General features: G+C 40.2%; 1 protein-coding gene across 2 annotated transcripts in view; it reads right to left on the minus strand.

Annotated features, from left to right (window-relative positions):
- Positions 1-20,037, minus strand: part of CEP85L (centrosomal protein 85L) — a 185,620-nt gene that overhangs the window by 49,532 nt on the left and 116,051 nt on the right. The gene's annotated exons all lie outside the window — the stretch shown is intronic.

A 20,037-nucleotide genomic window follows, 5' to 3' on the forward strand; every position in this document is an offset into this window, starting at 1 on the left:
CCTAACTCGAGGAGAGAGTTCATAACTGAGAATCCAGAGTGGAGATGGGTGCCTCCTTCACAGCCAGTAAATCAGGTACCAGATCAAAGGGAGTTAGGTGCCATTGGGTGCTTGACCAATTTGCATAGAGGCAGTGCTGAGAGCAATTGAACTAAACTGTAAACTTTGTATATGATGGAAACCACTTCAAGCCAGGGGGTGCTTCCACACACACCCCAGCACCCCTAGTTCCAACACCTATGTAGATGCCTAAGTACCTTTGTGGATCTGGGCCCTAAGTCCTGCTCCTTTCCTCTGCATTTCACTCTCTGCTATCTTAGGAGGCTCCTCAATGAACTTGCTGACTTCTGCAGATGCCTTCCTTAGGCATCTAACTCTCCTAATACAACATATGGGAACCTGGGTGCCTGCCTTGGAGCTGTGATTCTCACTAGGCAGCTAGGAGTGTTTCAATGCCTAAATCCCCTTTGGGAATCTAGCCCTTGGCATCTTGAGATCTTCAAATATAATTTTATCATCCTTCAGTCAACCACTAGATTTCACCTACAATGAATTACATGGAAGAAAAAAAAAAGTATGCAATCCTCATGAATATATGTGCATTTAAAATATATATAACCTGGGTTTAAACTCAGCACACAGAGGCTTGGCTTGCCCTCCCATCAGTCCTAGTGTGTGGCTGAGAGGGGTGCGCATTTGGATTTGTGACATACAACATTAGTAAATTTTAGTATTTAATTTGATGATTTAACTAGTTGATTTGGTATTGATTTGAAAGTTGCATTGTTTTATTTTCCGTTTGGTTTATTATTAGCAGTATTAGTTTTGGTGGTATGTTTTCTTGATTTTACTTTCAAGTGACTTAACAGTTTTTAAAAGGTGCTGAGTCACATTTCTTTTGATAAGTTACAAGAGTCAAGAATCTTTGAGGCCCTGGGTGGATACTGGCCTGTCAATCTAAGTCAGACCAGCTGCCTCATTAGTTTTTGCTTCCCACAAGATCCTAAAATCATTGTCCCATCATTCCCTCCACTGATTTTTTTTTCCAGGCCTGGTGCATGGGATGTTGTGCCCCAATGCAAAAACACTAAGAGAATCCGTTTTGCATGGCCACACAAAGCATGTCTTACAAAAACCTTCATTGTACCAATGACAAGAGGTTGGATTGGATAATAAAAATCAGTAAAGGTCATATTTGGTGGTACATAGCATTTCCTTTGCCAGTTCTCCCACTACAGAGCTGCCTGCCTCTCTGCCCCGGCTACTGGACCCTTTTTAGGCTACAATCAGACAGAGAGGAAAAAATCTTGAATCTTACCAGATCAGATTTCTTACTTTAGCACCTTCCCTGTCTCTCAGAGCCAGGGATTCTCTGCCTTCCTAAGAAAGCTCATTAGTTTGATATGTTGATTCAGTGTCCTGTGCACTGCATAGCTATGAAATTGTCAACACTGAGATCACAACTCTTGCTGTGTGATACAGCAACCTATTTCACTAATGACAGTGTGTAAACTGATGGAATAACTCACTGGAACAAAAAATACAGTTGCAGTCAGCAAGGTCTTTTCCCTGAGGGACAAGGTTTATAAACGGAAAGCAAAAATAAATTAATATAAGCAGAAAAGAAGTGCTAACAGATTCTCCGAAGTTTGATGTTCAACCCAGTCACATGACATGGGTGTGGAGCACAGGTGCCAGCTTCCTCTGAGCCTAGGGGGTCTCAACCCCTGGCTCCGACCCCACCCAACCCCTTCCCCAAGCCCCCACACCCGTCCCGCCTCTTCCCCCCCCCCCCCCTGCTCCAGGTCCGTCCCCACCCTACCTTTTTTCCCAAGTCCCCATCCTGTCTCTTCCACCTCCTCCCCTGAATTGTGCCCAGGCTCCACTCTCTCCAGGAGCCTCCTGCGATGCCACAAAAAAACTGACTGTGGCGGGCAGCAGGCACTGGGAGGGGCGGGAGAGAGTTTGATGAGCGGGCCACTGGTGGGCAGAGCATGGCGCAGTGAGGTTCTAAGCATTCAAAATTTTTCATGAGTGCTCCAGGCCCATGCGCAGCCGCAGGTCGGCACCTTATTGGAGTCGGGTTAGCCTTCCTTAAAGGATTCTCTCCTTCTAGTTTCAAACAGCCAGTCTACAGACCTGCCCTTTGAGTGTCTGAGTTAGAAGGAGGGAAGTTAACAGATCGGCATTCCGTCTACATATTTCTGTAACAAGATGGCGGGTTTAGGCTCATCAAAGGTAAGGCTTATCTACAGGGGATTATTCTGAAATAGCTTTCCAAGATTAAACTCAGGTGGGCGCTATTTTATTTCCATTAGGCATCCACACAGGGAGTTAATCAAGGATAGCTATGCCACTTATTTGTACCCACCTTAGTACGAATTAATCACGGATGTAATGAGCCTTAGAGTGGTATTCATCTGCTAGTTCAATTGGCCCCATTATGCAAGGTAGGCATGAAACGAATTTGTGAGCCACTTGTGAGATTACTGATTGAAATGCTACCTGTAAAGAGCTGTTAGGTTATTATTATTATTTAATTGTTGGGCATCTTCAAAGGAAACCTAAAACAAAAAGTCTGAGCAACTGCAGTAAGACCTTAAAAACACTTTTTACCAAGTAATAGGGTATTGCTGACAGGACTCAACAAGGGCCAATTCTACAAAAGTCCTTATGTACTTTCGACTGGCAAACTATTCTCAGTTCCTCTCCAAATATTTGCATATGAATAATATATAATTAGACTGTTAACATGAATTCAATTGTCTATAATTGCTTGAAAAAGGAAGTTTGGCTTTGATATGACCACCGAACGAACACGGCTAACGAGGAACGAATGTTGCCAAATTTTAGACAGGCCTTCGCCAACTCAATGGCTTTCGTGTTTGGCTGTCTATTTAACGAGGTACTTGAATGCCACAGTTCGATTAAGTCTAAAATTTCAAGTGATGTTCTAGGCACAATGACGAACCCTCTTGATTCGGGGAATGGGGAAGACTGAAAGGGTGAAATGGGGCACATGATTTTTTCTGGTCATGGTCTTTGCACACCAAGCTTTCAGCACCATCGCCACTGTCTATCATTAAGAATGTTGATTGGCCTCATTACACTTTATAGCATAACATACTCCCATTCCATTGCTCTCTCCCAGTAATAACGGCTGGCACCCCAAATTTACTCCTTTCCCAGAGAGAAAGAAGTTGGTGGAGGAGGAGAGGGAAGGAGGCATACGAGATGAACTCCTGCGGGGGGGGCGAGGATGTTAGGGGACTCTAGCATGGAGATGAACGAGTTAAGGTTTAATGAAGGATTACATAGTCTCTCAGCCATGGGGGGCGAGGAAGATGGAAGATTCTACTATGGGAGGAAACAGGCACTCAGAGCCCCCTAGCACAGAGGGGAATGGAAGGTGCGGGGGGGAGGGAAGCAAGAATGGTGGGGCACACAGAGCTGCTGCTAAGGGGAAGGGACGAGGGACCCTGGTATGGGAGAGTTGCAGGGAGTCCCTGAAAAGAGAGGGGGATGGGAGGGTGGCACACAGTGAACTTGTGGGAGAGGAACAGAGAAATGCAAGGAGCACCTGATGTACACAATGAGCTTAGTTTACACAAGCTACAAAGTGTGCAGCTCCCTAGTCTTTAGAAAAGCACCTAAAAAAGGGGATGGGGGGAGGCAGAGATTAAAGTAAGTGATTTAAATCTTGCCTCCTTTATTTGGTTAGGGGTTTGTTACAGAAGTGGATGGGTAGGGTTCTGTGGCCTGCTTTGTGCAGGAGGTCGGACTAGATGATCATGTTGGTCCCTTCTGACCTATGAGTCTATGAAAATTATATGGAAGCTTCCATATATTTTTCTAGCTAAATATTTCAAAAGAAGTCCATTACATAAATCCACTGCAAAAAGAGCTTTAAAAAATCATTTAGTACTGTGCACCACAATAAAAAGCAACACAAAAATGTACTTCGCACAATAAAAAGACTATGTGCAGCATCGGTCAGGGACCTGTCAATGCCACTTGAAAACAAGACAGAATACACACTTGAAAGTTAAACATATAACGATAAATGATTTGCCACAGTTGTTATATGATGGGGGATGTGTCACAATATGTACATACAGTACCAAAGGTCTATTTACGTGACTTTCAAACAAACAAACTTTTGCTATCGGAACATACCCATTCCCATTGAATGCACAATGTTTAGAGAGCATTATAATTTTCCATGAAACCTATCAAACCTAGGTGTTTTTACCGGTCATTCCAAACTGACAAATTATTTTTCCATTTTTGTTTTGTGCTATAAATACTTCAATAGTGCCCAGAATAACAACGGCTCACTTCATTCACTTAGAGCACATGGTGTTAAACACTCCCAACAGCTTTCTAAATAGTATGAATTGTGGGAGGATAGAAACACAGGTGGCCCAATTACATTTGAAAACTTTTTGTCCCTTCAAGCCCTCAAATCATGTAATGAGAATACGGTTTGTTTTTAACAGCAGATACAGTAAAGCCAACAACATGTTCCCACATCAGACACCATCACCCTCCACTGCAACTAGAAAAGATGTCCATCTGAAACACCCAGCATTCTTTTCCAACTGTCCTAGAAAACATGACTATTTTTGCTAGCTGGCACCTCTTCCAAGCATATCTAACTCAGATTGAAAACATCTGTTCGGTTAAAATAGTATCCTTTGCACACGGACATCCAAAGCCTCACTAGCTTGTTTTGAACAAGGCTTGGCCTTGACTTTCAGGACCTGGCAAGCCTTCAAGTCACAGCTAAGACAGCTAGTTGCTGGGAAAAAAAAATATTTGCTGTACTGGCTTATATGCAAATATTTATTGTTAGGACACAAATTACTGACCAATACCATAATGTTTCCTAACAGTGGGAAAAGGATTTTTTTCTCTAGACTCCCAAGATACTAATATTCAGATAATTTAACAAGATATTTGAGGTCCAATTTTCAATGACAATATTAAAATCTCCTCCTCAACCACACTCATGCTTTGTGCCTCAAAAAGCATTCAGTAGCTCAGCACACATAATTAGATGGGGCCAAAATGCCGAGGGCCTAAGTTAAATGATTTTTCAGATAATCTTCCCTGAAAGTTAAAGTTATTAAAATACATTAACTTCTACTTTACAACAGTAAAGTTTCCAGTTGCCCACTACTGTTTCTCACAACCAGCAAGAAGCCAAAATTATATTGTTTAAGTGAATGAAACTTCTGACCAGTTGCTTGCAGTCCAATCAAAACTCCACATTTTTCATGGACTGTATATAGCCCCTTTGTAACAATGTAATTTACAGACATCATCATGTAAAGACATGATGCCCCCCCCTCTGCAGAAAGGCCAAGAATGGCAGGATTTTTCTTTTGGGGGGGGGGGGGAAGGAGGTGGTGGTGAAGGAGTTAGGAGGAGGGGCAAACATAAACATGTGTGACATGCATCACAACTCCACAGCAGTTCCCATATCAACCTAAAAGGCTTAGGGTGGGAGGCGGGAAGGGAAACAAAGCTGGAAGCTCTACTACTGCACAGAGACACTTCTCTTCTCTTCTGGGCAGGGTCAGGTTAGGGCTTCAGTAGTGGATTTGGTTTAGTTCCATGGCTGCTCCATGGTCTGCAAAAAAAAATAGCGTGAAGGGGATTTCTTTAACACTCTTCCCCCTGTCACCTGCCATACCTCTTCTCAGCCATTGGTCCATTTACTTAGGCTGAGCGTATGGGAATTGCTTTTTAACACAACACCCCTGTAATGCAGAGAACTACTATACCTATTTCACTGATGGACAAAATGAAGCACAGAGAAGTTGAGAGACTTACACACAAAGCCACACAGAAGTCAGTGGCCAAATGGAGGATAAGAATGCAAGAATCCTGACTTGCAGTGTCTGAATTCTAATCATCTACTATTTCATTGATCCTAGTGCCTTTGCTATACAAGGATAAATGTGCTGCCACTTAGCAACATATGATTTGTTAAATTCTTAACGGGAAAGACTAGGGGTCTGTCTACGCTGCAATCTGAGGTGTGACTGTAGCTCAGGCAGACATACCTACACTGGCTTCATCTGCATTAGCACTGCTAAAATTAGCAGCGTAGCTGGGAAGCTAGCAATGCAAGTATGTACTCAGAATCCCGTGTGCGTGTACTGTCCGAATTTAAGTCTGTGCCACCACTCTTCACTACTCTTTCAAACAGCACCACATCAATGCGCACTAGGGAACTTTTAGTTCGTACCAGTAGGGCCTATATGGGTCAGTTAATGTGCAACATGCAAATCACATCCCTCTAGTGTATGTTCCATGTACACAAACCCCAAAGTGTGACAAAATCTGTTACTGTCTCTGCAAATCCAGCACACTCCAGGTCAGAGTTTGTCCTAAATTATAACTATGCAACCCTACTGATTTCAACAGTATCTAGCGGAGCTCTGCAGAGACTGCTAAGTCTAGTCTTCTTCACTTAATAAAGAAGTGTTAAAGAAGAAAAGTAAATAATCAAAAAGATCAGAAAACAACAAGGAAATAATGGGATTCATCTTGGAAAAATGCATCCTAACACAACTTGGGAATGCATATACTTGATGTGAGGATGTAACCTGGAAAGCAGTTATGAGAGAGATTGTGGGTTAAAAATGGACACTAAAAATTAGACATGTTTGCAATATAATGTGGTTGCAAAAAAAAGTTAATGCAGTTTTGGGCTCCATAGACAAAATCATCAGATTATGGAGAGAAAGTAGAAGATAGCCTCTTTATATATAGCTCTAGTGTGAACCCATGTGGAATACTATGTTCTGGGCACCACAACCAGAAAGATATTGATGTACTGAAAGGAGTTTGGAGAAGAGCAACAAAAATGATCCGGGACCCGAAGGGACTGATTTATAAGGAAGAATTAAGAGACCACATGCATAGTTTGGAGAGATTTAACAGTCTGTAAATATTTCCATGGAAAGAGGGAAATTATTTAATTGGTGCATGCACCATGCACAACTAAGAGTCGTGTGATCAAATTACAGAAGTGAAAATGTAGGCTAACACCAGGAAAAACCTAATGACAGTGAGACATAATTGGTAGTGCAAAAGTCTCCCGAAGCAAGTGGTAGAAACCAAATCACTTAATATTTTTTTTAGAACTACACTGGGCAAAAAACATTAGCGAAAAACAGAGAATAAGCCTGTCCTGGCAGAGAGATGGTAAGGATGACTTAATAGGTCTTTTTCTACCTAATGTCTTTGACTGGGATTGCACAGGTGTAGCGGAGGGTAAAATTCACCCATTGTGTCTACTGAAGTGTCTATTTAAGGACCAAGCACATGTACTGTAAAACATACCCACTAATAATTACAAAAGGGTCCACGTGAATGTGCACACAAGGGATTTCGGCAGAACAAAAGGCTAGAATGATAGTTGAATTAATTGGTATCCTACTTCACAGAAGTCAAAATTAGCACTGGCAATTTGGAGTCTAAAGTTGCAAAAAACAATACAAGTTTCCTTTCCCAGTTAAGTGTTGCATTGTTTTGAGCATTAATCTCGTATGACTGTACATAACAGATTCTAAAGTGATATAGTTCAGAAAGTAGCATATAAAATATTGTTGCAAATATTTTTCCTCCCTTTTGTCCTGTCTTTGTAGTTGTGGATTAGATTTAGTAGTGATAAGTAGTTGTTTTGCTTTGTAGACGCTGGTCAAATTTTCCTCTATTCTATTAAGTGGACCTATATTCTTGAATTCCATTGTATAACTGTTTAACATTATTCAATAAAAATGTTTATTAAAAAGAAAAATGCTACTTAGGACAGCTTGTGACCAACAATGCTATTATTGCTGTTTTTGCAAGCAACTCGATAACTGATAGAATACGGCTTTCAATAGGAAAAAAATGAAAAGGTATCAATGTACACAACACTACATTGCATTGTAAAAGCAACATTTCTTCCAAAACAGTGACATTTTCTTAGTTCTAGTGTTTTTACCTAGCCATGAATTGGAATGGTGTATTAAGCATAAAACATGATTCACTTTTATATTCTGAAATAAGTCAGTGCATAAAGAAAAGAACTAGGAGAGAGAAAATATAAAAATGTATTGTATGAAGTAACAGGACAGAAATACAAACTATTTGGTTTTCATTAAGGTGAAATTAACTTTCACTTGCTTAGTCATACTTCATTTTCAGAATGATAACAGTGGAAGAAGAGGAGACATAAAATAATTAGAGGCTTAACAGACATGTTCACCAGTAGGACTTTGAACTTTAATTGTTAGATACATGAGCCAAATGAGGGGGAATATAGAGGGAAATAGCAACTTATCAATCAAGTCATCTGTAAGGGACTTAGGATCTCTGAATGTTAGTTTTATTGCACTAAATGCACCAATTAAAGAGTGCAAGAGCGAGCTCAAAACTGGTATTTGCTTTAAGTCAGTGTAATGGGTTGTTGTCGCCATGTACACCTTGCACGTGGTAGGTTGCTACTAGCAGTCCTGGCTTTTGTACCAGATATGGACTGGCTACAGACAGAGAGAGACCAAATGTGTACCCTATAAGACCCTTTAATGCACTGCCAGGAACAGCAATTGTCAGTTTATGAGAGGTATGTGACACATAGCGTCACCTAATGGTTGATCTGTATAATACAGTTTAGCAATCCATTACAGTTGCAATGTATGCAATCTTAGGATCTGACACTGCTGGCACCTATTACTGGACATAGTGCTCACTACCAAGAATAGCTCCAAGACTACGTGAGGCCAATGGAACCAACTTATGTTATGCAAGTCCCAGGGAGGGATCCTGAGACTCCGTATCCAGTAACAGCAGGGATAAGCCCAACCTGCATCCATTTGCATGTGGCAAATGACACTGCGATAGGCTCCTCTGAATCTACAAGTGGCTAGAGCCAACGGGCTGCAGAGCAGGGAGCTAGGCCCAGCCCCACAGAATGAAAGCACTGTGCATGGACAGTAAGGGGCAGATTCAGACCCCCTCCCCAATATTTTCACTGTCTTAATGTGCCCTTCACTGAGGCATAAAAGGTATGTATTGAGGTCACTATTAGCGACAGACACCCCACATGATAAACAGTGCCTCAAGCTTAGTGAGTGCTGCCTACCACTGAAATCAACTATTAAAACAAACTTGAAAGTATAAAACAAGAATTAAAAAAACACTTAACAGGTGTGAACTGCTAACTGATTGTTGACAGATTAGCTTTCTCCTGAATTAGCTACCTACACAGAAGAAAACCCATGAGGTGAACCTCACAGTGGGCTCATTAAGGCAATGGGCAGTGAGAAGGAACTCAGCAGGTCAGGCAGGCACCGACCTTACATAGCCTCAGGAGGGGTCATAAGGAGGTGCAGGATACAAGTGTCTCCTCAACAAGTACTGCTGCAAAAAACTCTGTCTCTGGCATTCTGGAATAGAGGTGTGCAACCATGTAAAGAACTGCTCAGGAGGGAAATATAGCTAGTTGTTGAATTAGGCAATCCGCCAACACACTGAGTAAACCTACCCAGTAAAGAGGACCTGTGCAAGGCCCTATGAGCTATCTGAACTCTTAAACACAACAACTTTACTGGGTGCATAGGGAGCCCCTGAACTGAAATGAGTTTTCTCTGTAAGAGCATATTGCTCAGAAGTGTCTGGACAGCCACAAGTAAGGGTCAGCTCTCGACTGTAGGAAGCAATGAACACTGAACTGCAAATGGACCCAAACTTTCACTGCACAAAAGCTATCCCTTTGGTTAGTTTCTACTACAAAACAGACAGAAGGGCATCTTTGGTTTAGAATTGGCTGCCGGAAGTTTTGGCTTAGATGTTTGATTGTTTTGACCAAAGATTTCAGAAAAACTTATCATACCACTCATTTGCAAATAATTACCTTGGCATATTGATCCCATATTCCTTAACAGGCCAGATGAGTGACAGCTGAATATTTCTGATGTCCCAGAAACATTTGAAATAAATATGTTTGCATAAAAATGATATCCAGAGACCACTCAAAGTATTTTTGATTTGTCAAAATATTCTTATTATTGAGTTTTTGTACCATGACAGTGTAACACTGACAGACCCTGGTTGTCGGCAGGTGGGATCAAACCCTAGCCCTCTGCATGAGCCGCTACTGCATGAGCTAAAAGCCACATGGCTCTTAACCAAGGGTGTTGTAGACTCATCAATCTCTAGCTGGGCTAGGTACCACTAGAAGGGGACAGAGCGTAACACCAAACTAGACACTATACAAAGATAATGAAGATGGTCTCTGCTGCCCCATACAGCTTATGATCTAAGTAATTCTTATTTTGCTCAGAATCTATCCACTCACTAACCTACATGTGTGTGTGCTTATGCTGCACACCTCACTGTGGTAATGAGTTCAGTATAAACACCTAGATAAAGGGAGAAAAAGGTATCACTTGGAGCTATGGATACCCACATGGGAGGTGAGAACATTAGTTTTCCTCTCATGGGATGTTCTATTGTAAGAATGGCACCAGTGATGATCTTACCAACAACAAAATCTCTCAGAAAAGAAAAAAACTAACCAACCAAGAAGTGAAAAGAATATTAACTCTGAGAATACAGTTTTGCAAGGTACAATACCCTCTGCCCACCACTGGCAGCAGGGTCAAGTGTAGAGATAAGATAACACACTGTCATGGCAGCAAAGAGTCCTGTGCACCTTATAGACTAACAGATGTATTGGAGCATGAGCTTTCATGGGTGAATACCCACACTGTCACGGGTAACTGTATTTTCAGAGTTAATATTACCATATTGTCACGGGTAACCCTTTCATGGCATAAGAATGTTGCCTCATTTGTGACATGGTGTCAGGCACTCAGTTATGCTCCACAACTTTCTCATCTAGGCCACTTCTGAGCCACCACACTCTTACATAGCGAAAAAGGTATTCCCAAAGCTGTGGACTTGATTATATGCCTCCTCCTGCATATCTACCTACTAACAATAAAACCATGACACACAAAAGCAACAGACGTGTCAATCCTTTAAAGTCTGTGCCAACACCAGTAACATTTTGTTCAGAAATCCCTTCCATTTATATTCTGGCAAATGTTATGAGCACAAAACACTTCTAGGTGCCACTTAATAGGACGTGAAGACCAACAGTGCCTGGAATTTTCCATAGATAATACGTGGGTCTTTCCTAAGTATAGAAGCAAGTGTTTTGTTAAGTGACCATATTATCTTCCCATTACATTTAAATTCAAACTTTTTTATTGAAACACTCTGGAGACAAAAAGGGGCTTTACTCGGTGAACAGCTGTGATTTTTTTCCTTTATTCTCTGAAGCTGTGCGTGATACAAGTTGCTAGAAGGATTTCCTCAATCCACTCTTCTAAGCTAGAAAGCAGCATAACCATAAAAAATTGTAAATATAGTTATTCAATATGAAAAGCAAGCACTAATGTTAAGACAAAAAAACATGCACTCAAAAAGGTCAGGAAAGAGTTATGGCTGATTCACCATAAGTTGTTTTTAATATTATAGTAGCACCCAGAGACCCCAATAAGGGATCAGGGCCACTACTGTTTTAGGCATTGTACATACAAAATATAAAGACAATCTCTGTCCCAAAGATTTTCCAGTCTATGCACATGATAGAAACAATAGATGGTTGAAACAAGTGAATTAGTGGGAGCACAAGATAAACAACAAAACCATTATGACTCGAATAATAAGTAACAATCTTGGCAAACCAACTGCCAAAAATTTCCAGTATCCGTAAATTTGTTTATCAGGAGCCATCTCCTAAACACAGCCATCTTTAAACAAGATCTGAACAGAACTATATCCAGTTAGGGGATAAGTATGTGCTGTCAATATCTCCATATCCCTAACTTACCTAGCACATGTAATAATTAGTCACTACTTATCTCTACAGTTGACCCTGCTGCCAGTGGTAGGCAAAGGGTATTACCATATAGGGGAACAATCTGGGCCTCAGACTACAAGCCAAACAGTTTAGTATCCTGGGAACATCATTAAACTGCAAGTTCCCTGGGGCAGGGACTGCATTTCATTTCTGTACAGTCTACAGCACTACACAAACAGCGATTATTCAAGAATTTCCCCTAGAAATTAGGCCAGAATTTCTAGACTATTTTATAACCACCTTGGGCCTGATTTTTCTGAGGTGCTGAGCATCTACCTCTCCCATTAACTTCAGCTGAAGTTTTGGGTGCTTAGCACTTCTAAAAAAAAAATCAAGGCTAAGACATATCAAAATCAGAGGACACTTGAAAATTCTGGTCTGAATCTTTCACAGGTTCATAATGGACTAAAAATTGGAACCAATCTGGCCTCTGATAGAAAATCCATACAACTATGACTCTGTGTGTGGAATACGTGAAAGTTTCTAATTGTTTGGTTTCACTTCAGATAGCGAACCTCTTCCACTTGACATTATGAGGGGTACTTGAGACACACTTGTCTCTAACAAAACTAGAAGTTTGATATATGGGTGCATCTGAGGGCAATTCCGTCTGTCTGTGAAAGTGTTTTTCTTCCTAGCAAGAGACATCAGAGGTTGGAAGGTCTAGCTGGATAATACCAAAATTCAGGCCTTGAAGGCTTCTTAAGGCAAGGAGAAAGATTCGAATAATTTCCACTTCCTAATGCATGATAATACCTACTACCCATTATATAGTGCTCTTCACCTCTGGATCTCAAAGAACTTTAGACAAGAGCTAAGCATATTATCGCCATTTTACAGATCAGGAAACTAAGGCACAAAAAAGTAAAGTGCCCAAAAAGTCACACAGCAGACTTGTAGCAGAGATGGGAATGGAACTCAGATCTCGAATCCCAGTCCAGTGTCCTACCCACTGGAATACACATCCTCCTGGTCACTATCTGGACCAATATACTTATTTATGTAATGTTATTTGTTGGAAAGGAAGCAATATTTGGCACAGACGGGCCAGTTCCCCAAGTGTGAACCCTTTTGTATGGCTTTGGCAGTCAAGTAAGTATGGCTTAAGATCAAGGAATGAATTAAACTTTTTTTTTTTTTTTTTTGAGAGAGAGAGAGAGAGAGAGAGAGAGAGAGAGAGAGAGAGAGAGAGAGACACTACAGAGGCTATAAAGGGTTTTTGTTTTTTAAATACATTTATTTTATACAAATTATAATATGTGCATACTTGAAACCTCAGGATGCTTGGAGGATGTTTTATATCAGGGAACGACATGCTAGTTAGGAAAATTATTGCAGCCAGCAGGCAAAATACTTTTAAAACAGTCCTTTGTGATACCTGTCTTACTTTGCTACATCCTTTCCACTAAGAAAGGTGAGATGATATTTAAGCAAGATCACTAAATTCTTCAAGTGTGGAGAGGAATAGCTGGGAGCCAGGTTGGTTTATACGGAAATTTGGAGATCCAAATAATCTGTATAAAATTCTCTGGATCCTTCTGCCTCTTTAGTATTTCTATTGACTGATAAACCATGAAGGGATACCACACGTATTCCCCAATGACAGAGCTGAGCATATACCAGCTGTGAAGAAAGTATGCTCAACTGTTCACTTTGGAACTTTTAGTAGTCTGGATTTGAATGCAACATAGCTCTATAAGAATGCCTGCATCCAGCAGGTTTGAAACCCATTATCAGTCTCCTGAATTTAAGATTTTTTAAAAATCAGATTGCCATTTACTGAAACACATGCACAAACATATTCATGTACTTAACATACTACTCCTGTGAGAATTCTGTGTCAAAAAATAAAAATTCTGCATACAGTATTTTAAAATTCTGCATATTTGATTTGTCAATAAATAAATGTGGAGGCTCCAGCATGGCAGTGGGGAGCAAAGGCCACTAGCTGCACAGAGGCGGACGATCACCCTGCAGACCTCCTGCCCCAGTACACAGACTCGGCGGTATGACTGCACCTGATCCTGACACTGCGCAAGGGCCAGGCCTGCCCTAGAAACATGGAGCCCTTCCCCTCCACACCAAGATAGCAAGCGAGAGGGAGAGTCTTCCACGCATGCCCAGCCCCGGCCCCAAATCCAGGTGTGAGGCAGGCAGGCTCAGCTCGATAGGATCCAGGCGTGGAGTGGCTTAGTGTGAGGGGATCCAGGTGTGGGGGGATTGGGTTCTGTGTGGAGCAATCTGCAGGCAGGCAGCTCAGTGGAGGGTCTGGAAGCACAAGGGCTCACTGGGGGTTACAGGTTCATGGGGAATGGGATTCTGCAGGGGGGTCCACGTGAAGGTGGTTGGGGCTCAGCAGAGGTGTGTTAGGGGGCTCAGTGGTGGGATCTGGGTGCTGGGAGAGTTGGGCTCAATGGAGCACAAGGTCTGGATGCAGCTGGTTGAAGCTCAGTGCGGCTCATCAGTGTGGCCCAGGCGCAGGGGGGATGGGGCTTGCCAAGGTGTGGATTGGAGTGTGGAGACCTCAGTGGGAGGTAGTCTGGGTGCAAGTGTAGGGGTCCAGATTCAGGGCAGTGGGGCCTGGGTTCAGGAGGGCTCCAGATGCAGGGGGTGAAACGGCAAGGTGAGGTTTCATGAGCAGGGGGCTCTGTGAAAAATAAAAAAAAACACTCTCCTCTTCATTTCAAACAGTCCAAGGATTCACTAGACTCTAAACAGCATACTTTCATAGTTCACTGAGTGATAGGAAGCAGTGTACATGTAATAAAAAAAATCAGGCTTCCACTGAAATCTGTTCTTATTGCTTACAGATGTATCCAAACTAGACTCCCAGATTACAGTTCACAGTTTGATACTTTCTATAATGGTGTGATCCAAATACTCCAAAGTTTTGAACACTTTGGCTCAGAGGCAGATTTCAACCCCTCAAACTCACAAGTATTTGGGGTGGGGGGGGGGGAAGCTGGGATTTCCCCCCACCCCCAAAAGTGTTACCAGAGAACCGCACAGGAAGCAGCTATACTTCATATAAAGTCTTTAGAATTTTTTCTTGCCCATGTACACGTGAAATGAATGACAAGAAGTCAACACATTATTATTATTAAACTGGAGAAATTCTGTATAAAAAGTGAAATTGTAAAAACTAACCAAATATTTTATTTATATCTATTTGGGAAACAAAAACAGAAAAGGCTAATGGCTGGAAATCCACCAAGAGCTTTTCACTCATCTTTGTATCACCAACCCATATACAAGCAAGATGAAGATAGTGGGGGAGGAAGAGAGAAGGGAGTAAAAGACAATTTCTTAAACTTGGAAAGTATTAAAATTTTCTATTTCGATATTTCACACATGACTAAACAAGTGGCCTGCAAGCCAAATACAGCCATTTCCTTCTGAAAAGTAAATCCACGGAAACTAAAAGACCTCTTTATGCCACCTCCATCTTAATGAATGAAGCGCCCCTTGGAGCCAGATGGAGCATTGCAAGAGGGCACCCATGTCCTTCATGAGTACTACTGCATATTAGGATAAAACTTGCTACTACAGTATTCTCTGTGTTACGACTCTCATGCTCCTGAGTATTGCTAATGTGTTCCCCAATTGGGCAAAGTTTGAGCACTCCCCTGTTAAAGAATCTACTACTGAAGATATGTAGCAGCTGATGTCCAAAACACAATCTCTGGCCTCCATTCTATAATTGCTGTTAAAGTGGAGAGATAATCCAGTGCCACCACACTTGGCAATTGAAACATGGTCTTCAAGTCTTTTATCTCTCCTTCATATGCCTTTGTCCCTGTGTTCATCCATCACTCATAACATGTCAAATAACACAACTAATCACTGTGTTTCCTGGAACAGTTTATCTGAAAGACACTCAACACAGTTTCTTTGCTACAAGAATCTCAGCACGTCACTTCATGCAAATAAACTAAGCTAATCAACCGAGAGAACTAAAACTTCAAATTATAATGCGTTTGAAGATCTTGCAATTATTAAAAAAAACAAGCACTGTGTTAACCAAAAGCACTGAAGCTGAAGTAATTCTCTTTTTTCCTTGAATGTTCTCTGCTGTATCATGTTGCTTTCTGGCAGCGAGACAAGTATAACGGTTCTCTTAATTTACTAGTTAAATAAACCAACTATTTACTTGACTAGTCAAAAAAAGTGTTGATACCAAAGAAGCCAGATGTTTTACAGAATATAGATTTTTATGGTGTTAATATTTATTGTAAAAATCAGGTATTACATGGGTACAATTTATGCCAAATATGTACTGTCTAGGAAAATAAATTGTGTATTTTGGAGGTCAGGGGAACCACTATGAATACATACCACAAGACCCAGCCAAAAATCTTTTTTGATCCTCTTCCCCTATCCTACCAATAGGTCAAAGTATCAAAGAACATAACAGGTACCCTTATACTTGTTAACACTGTAATCTACCGCACTTGTTAAAAGTTCATACCCATAATACTGAAGGAAATGAAAATATTAAAGCTGACCTTTTCTGAAAGAGATTTCTGTTAGTAACAAACCTGACAATCAATACTGTTAGAGTCTTTAGCACTCCAAGAGAAAGAGCGAGCCCCAGACAGATATGTGATGCTGCTGCTCCAATGATGAGAGACTTTTCTATTCAGTTATGTTCCACACGATTTTAAACCCATATGCTTATGTATACTTAAGAAAACAGGTATAAAGCCGAAGACTTATTTTACCTTGCTATTATCGATGACAGAATAAAATTTAAAAATAAAAATAAACTCAGCACTTTAATGACAGTCCAATTTTAGGAAATCATTAAGAACTTTTATTTTTTTTTTTTTAAAACCAGGGGACAATAAATGTGGTGCTAAGATGACAGGCCTAGATCTGCAGGGCACAGGTGTGAGGAAGGAAGGCCTCCTCCACAACAACACTCCACATAATCCCCTGTAAGCCAATCTACGAAGCAGGAAAGGTGGCTCTCTTAGAGAGGACGCTCCGTGACTCTTCCATCTCCTTTAACTTGGATACAGAATGTTGTAACAATAGCCTAACAGCAGCACGAGGCAGGTGGAAAAACAGAGAAAGGGGAAGGGGGAGGGAAAGATATCCTGGAATGATATGGTGAAGGGCAATGGAAAAAAAATTCAGAATACTGCTGATCGTCTTCAAAGCAAATGACTAATTAAATTACCCCACAGGCTATGGAGTGCAACCTATCTATTTATATAGCTTTTGTGATTAAAAACACACCAAACACTAAAATCAGACTGCGTAGATTATATGTTAACATCATGACTCTGATCTTATTTGTTATTCCTGAAGCGTGAACTCTGCTTATGTTACAAGAGAATGTTTCACTAAATGCTTCACTAACATATTAAGTTAAACGAACCAAACAAAGCCTCAACTCCACTTCTCTGCAGCGCTCTCCCCAGTCCCACCCCAGTTAAAAACAGCAGAGTCTGACATGAGACTCACTGAAGTCAGGACTGTATTCTTAAACCTCACCACCAAAATGAAGCAAGAAAAATTCAGAGATAGGAAACTGTCAAAGTGCAATTCTGTTGTTAAAACAACTAAGTAAAATGACACCTGCTTACCACATCTGCTTTTGGGCCAGATCTTTAGCTGGTATAAATCTGTATACCGACATTGGCTTTAATGGGACTATGCTAATTTACAGCAGATGAAGAAGAACTAGCCCTTTCTATGCTTTTAGAATCATATCTGCCAAGTTCAGAAACAAAAAAAAGTTTTCACCACTTTTTACTTCTGTTAGTCCTGTAGCGCAAACACATGCAAAGAACACCACACATCAACGTAAGTGCTTCCTAAATTACAATCAGTGACACCTGTGCAAACACATAAACAACAGTGAGGTTATCACCACCAAAAACAGCATTTGGCTTGTGGATCGAATGTTACACTGGTGACAACACACAAAAATAGAGCAACTCTGGCTCACTTCTCAAGGTGAGTTTGCAGCACTGGCAGTTAGGAAAAAAACAAAAAATATCTTTTCTATTATTTTTAAACTGAACATGTTCTATTGAAATCCTAGAGAGATGGACTCTCAATTATGTCATTTTTACAGAGGCAGAGTAAAGATACATTTTAATTTACCCAATATTATTAGAGAAAAGTGGCATAACAGTGTGAGAAGGCCTCATCATTGGTGTTCAATTTTAGTGCTGAATTTCTTTGGTTACTTTTAAGCCACAAAACCAGACTATGCTTATGTTTTATAGTTAGTTTCTATCCATCACCATAGATCATAGAAAACATTAACATCTCAGAGTTTTTTCCAAGATAATACAGGTGACGGACATCTGAAATTTTAAAAACAAAAACACACAAAAGACAAAATAACCTGAAGGAAAATTCTATTATTAGTTAAATAAGGAGCTGCTACATCGAGTGTAAAATGCTTGTGTTCTTTGGATCTTATCCCAAAAAGCAACCGGATCTCTAAATACAAGAGCATAAACATGCTCTGGTGGTGGATTTCTAATCCCACTGGAGATAGTCCAGATCATCTCCATTTAAGGTCATGCAAGCAGCAGCTGCACAATTTTGTTCCCAAGAAGAAAATGAAGCACGCCAAAGCCTCCAGCATGTATTCCTTTTTTAAACCTTTTCTTTTCTAATGTCCCAAATTAGTTCATTTGTGGCTGAGCACTTTGTAAAATATACACAGAAAACTTAATCAGAAAAATGCAGTATGCATTTAAGCAGAATTTGTGGATTTACTGCGCTAGTATCTCAACAGGAAGCATGTTAGATATTTTAAAAAGACTACACAGATAACAGTCAAAACTGAAATTTAACAAAGTTCTATAGCAACAAATTGTCTAATCTAAGACTAATTTGTCTACAATCAGTATGATCGACACAAGATCCACAGTGGATATACTCATAGCATTCACTTAGTCTGAATCTGCACTTCTTATTCAGATATTTTAAATGGTTCTGGAGTAGACAGTCCTAAACTGGTCTTAGAAATAAGCAGAAGAGATTCGTTAAATTTTTTTGAAGGCACTGTTTAATTGTTTGTACTATTCTCTCATTTATTTCTTGGTCATAAATTAAACACAATAAAAAGTATTTATTTTTAATAAACTAGATGAAACTACTGGATTGAAGGCAATTTTTCCTTCCCAACATGTCACAATACTATATATGAAAAAAAAAATCCTTATAAAATGAACATAGACACACCCCTAAAGAGGCAGTAACAGACCAATGCATCAACATCAAAGACAAGTTAAAAGTCTGGGAATGAATAAATGCAAAACAGCATTTTTGCTATGCCCATCTGTACAAGGGATGGACATAAATTACAGTGAATGATATGCCAGGTGTTTTAGTCAAACACTAATGATTTTAACAGGGGACATTTCACTTTAAAGTGAGAAGTGAAGCAGCTGACTAAAGTTAAAGAAAGTACTTTTGCTAAAAGTGGATTGTTTTGTCTAAAGTAAGAGAACAGTGCCATAATATACCCATCAATGGTAAATGAACTTTTTGCAGGACTACGTCCTGTGATAAATATAGGATGCTTTCTTTATAAAGGGCAAATACATTTCTCCTGAGATGTCAGAGATCCATAATACTAACACTGTCACTACAAGTGAATTATGAGGCCTTATGTACAAGTAAAGAATCACCACCATTCACTGAGGAGACATTCAATTAACTTTCAATTGAAACATATAACCTTAAATTTTCTGTTCCTGATAATGAAGGGCAATATAAAACTGCCAGATTTACTGTATTAGAATAAAAGCTTCAAGTTCAAGTTATTGAAACAGTTTTACAGAACCTGCCTTCACTTAACTAAGGGTAAAGTCTAAGAGAAGCTCAACAAAACAGTGCAAAAAAAAGTATTTTAATGCAAACACTATATTTTTAAACAATGCTGCAAGACAGAATCCTTCTCTCAGCACATTATTGTGTGTCTGGTTTGCGTTCTCTGTCTATTTAACCTTCCTCTGTGTACTATATAGTGCCAAATACAATATCCATGCTTTCTTATAAAAATGATCATATCTGACCACAATATAATTTGGTTTGAGGTAAAGGGCAAGAGAAGTAACTATTTTAAGCATATGCGGAAA

The sequence above is a fragment of the Chelonoidis abingdonii genome, chromosome 3 (genome assembly GCF_003597395.2).
Source record: "Chelonoidis abingdonii isolate Lonesome George chromosome 3, CheloAbing_2.0, whole genome shotgun sequence".
In the NCBI taxonomy this organism is placed as follows: Eukaryota; Metazoa; Chordata; order Testudines; family Testudinidae; genus Chelonoidis; species Chelonoidis abingdonii.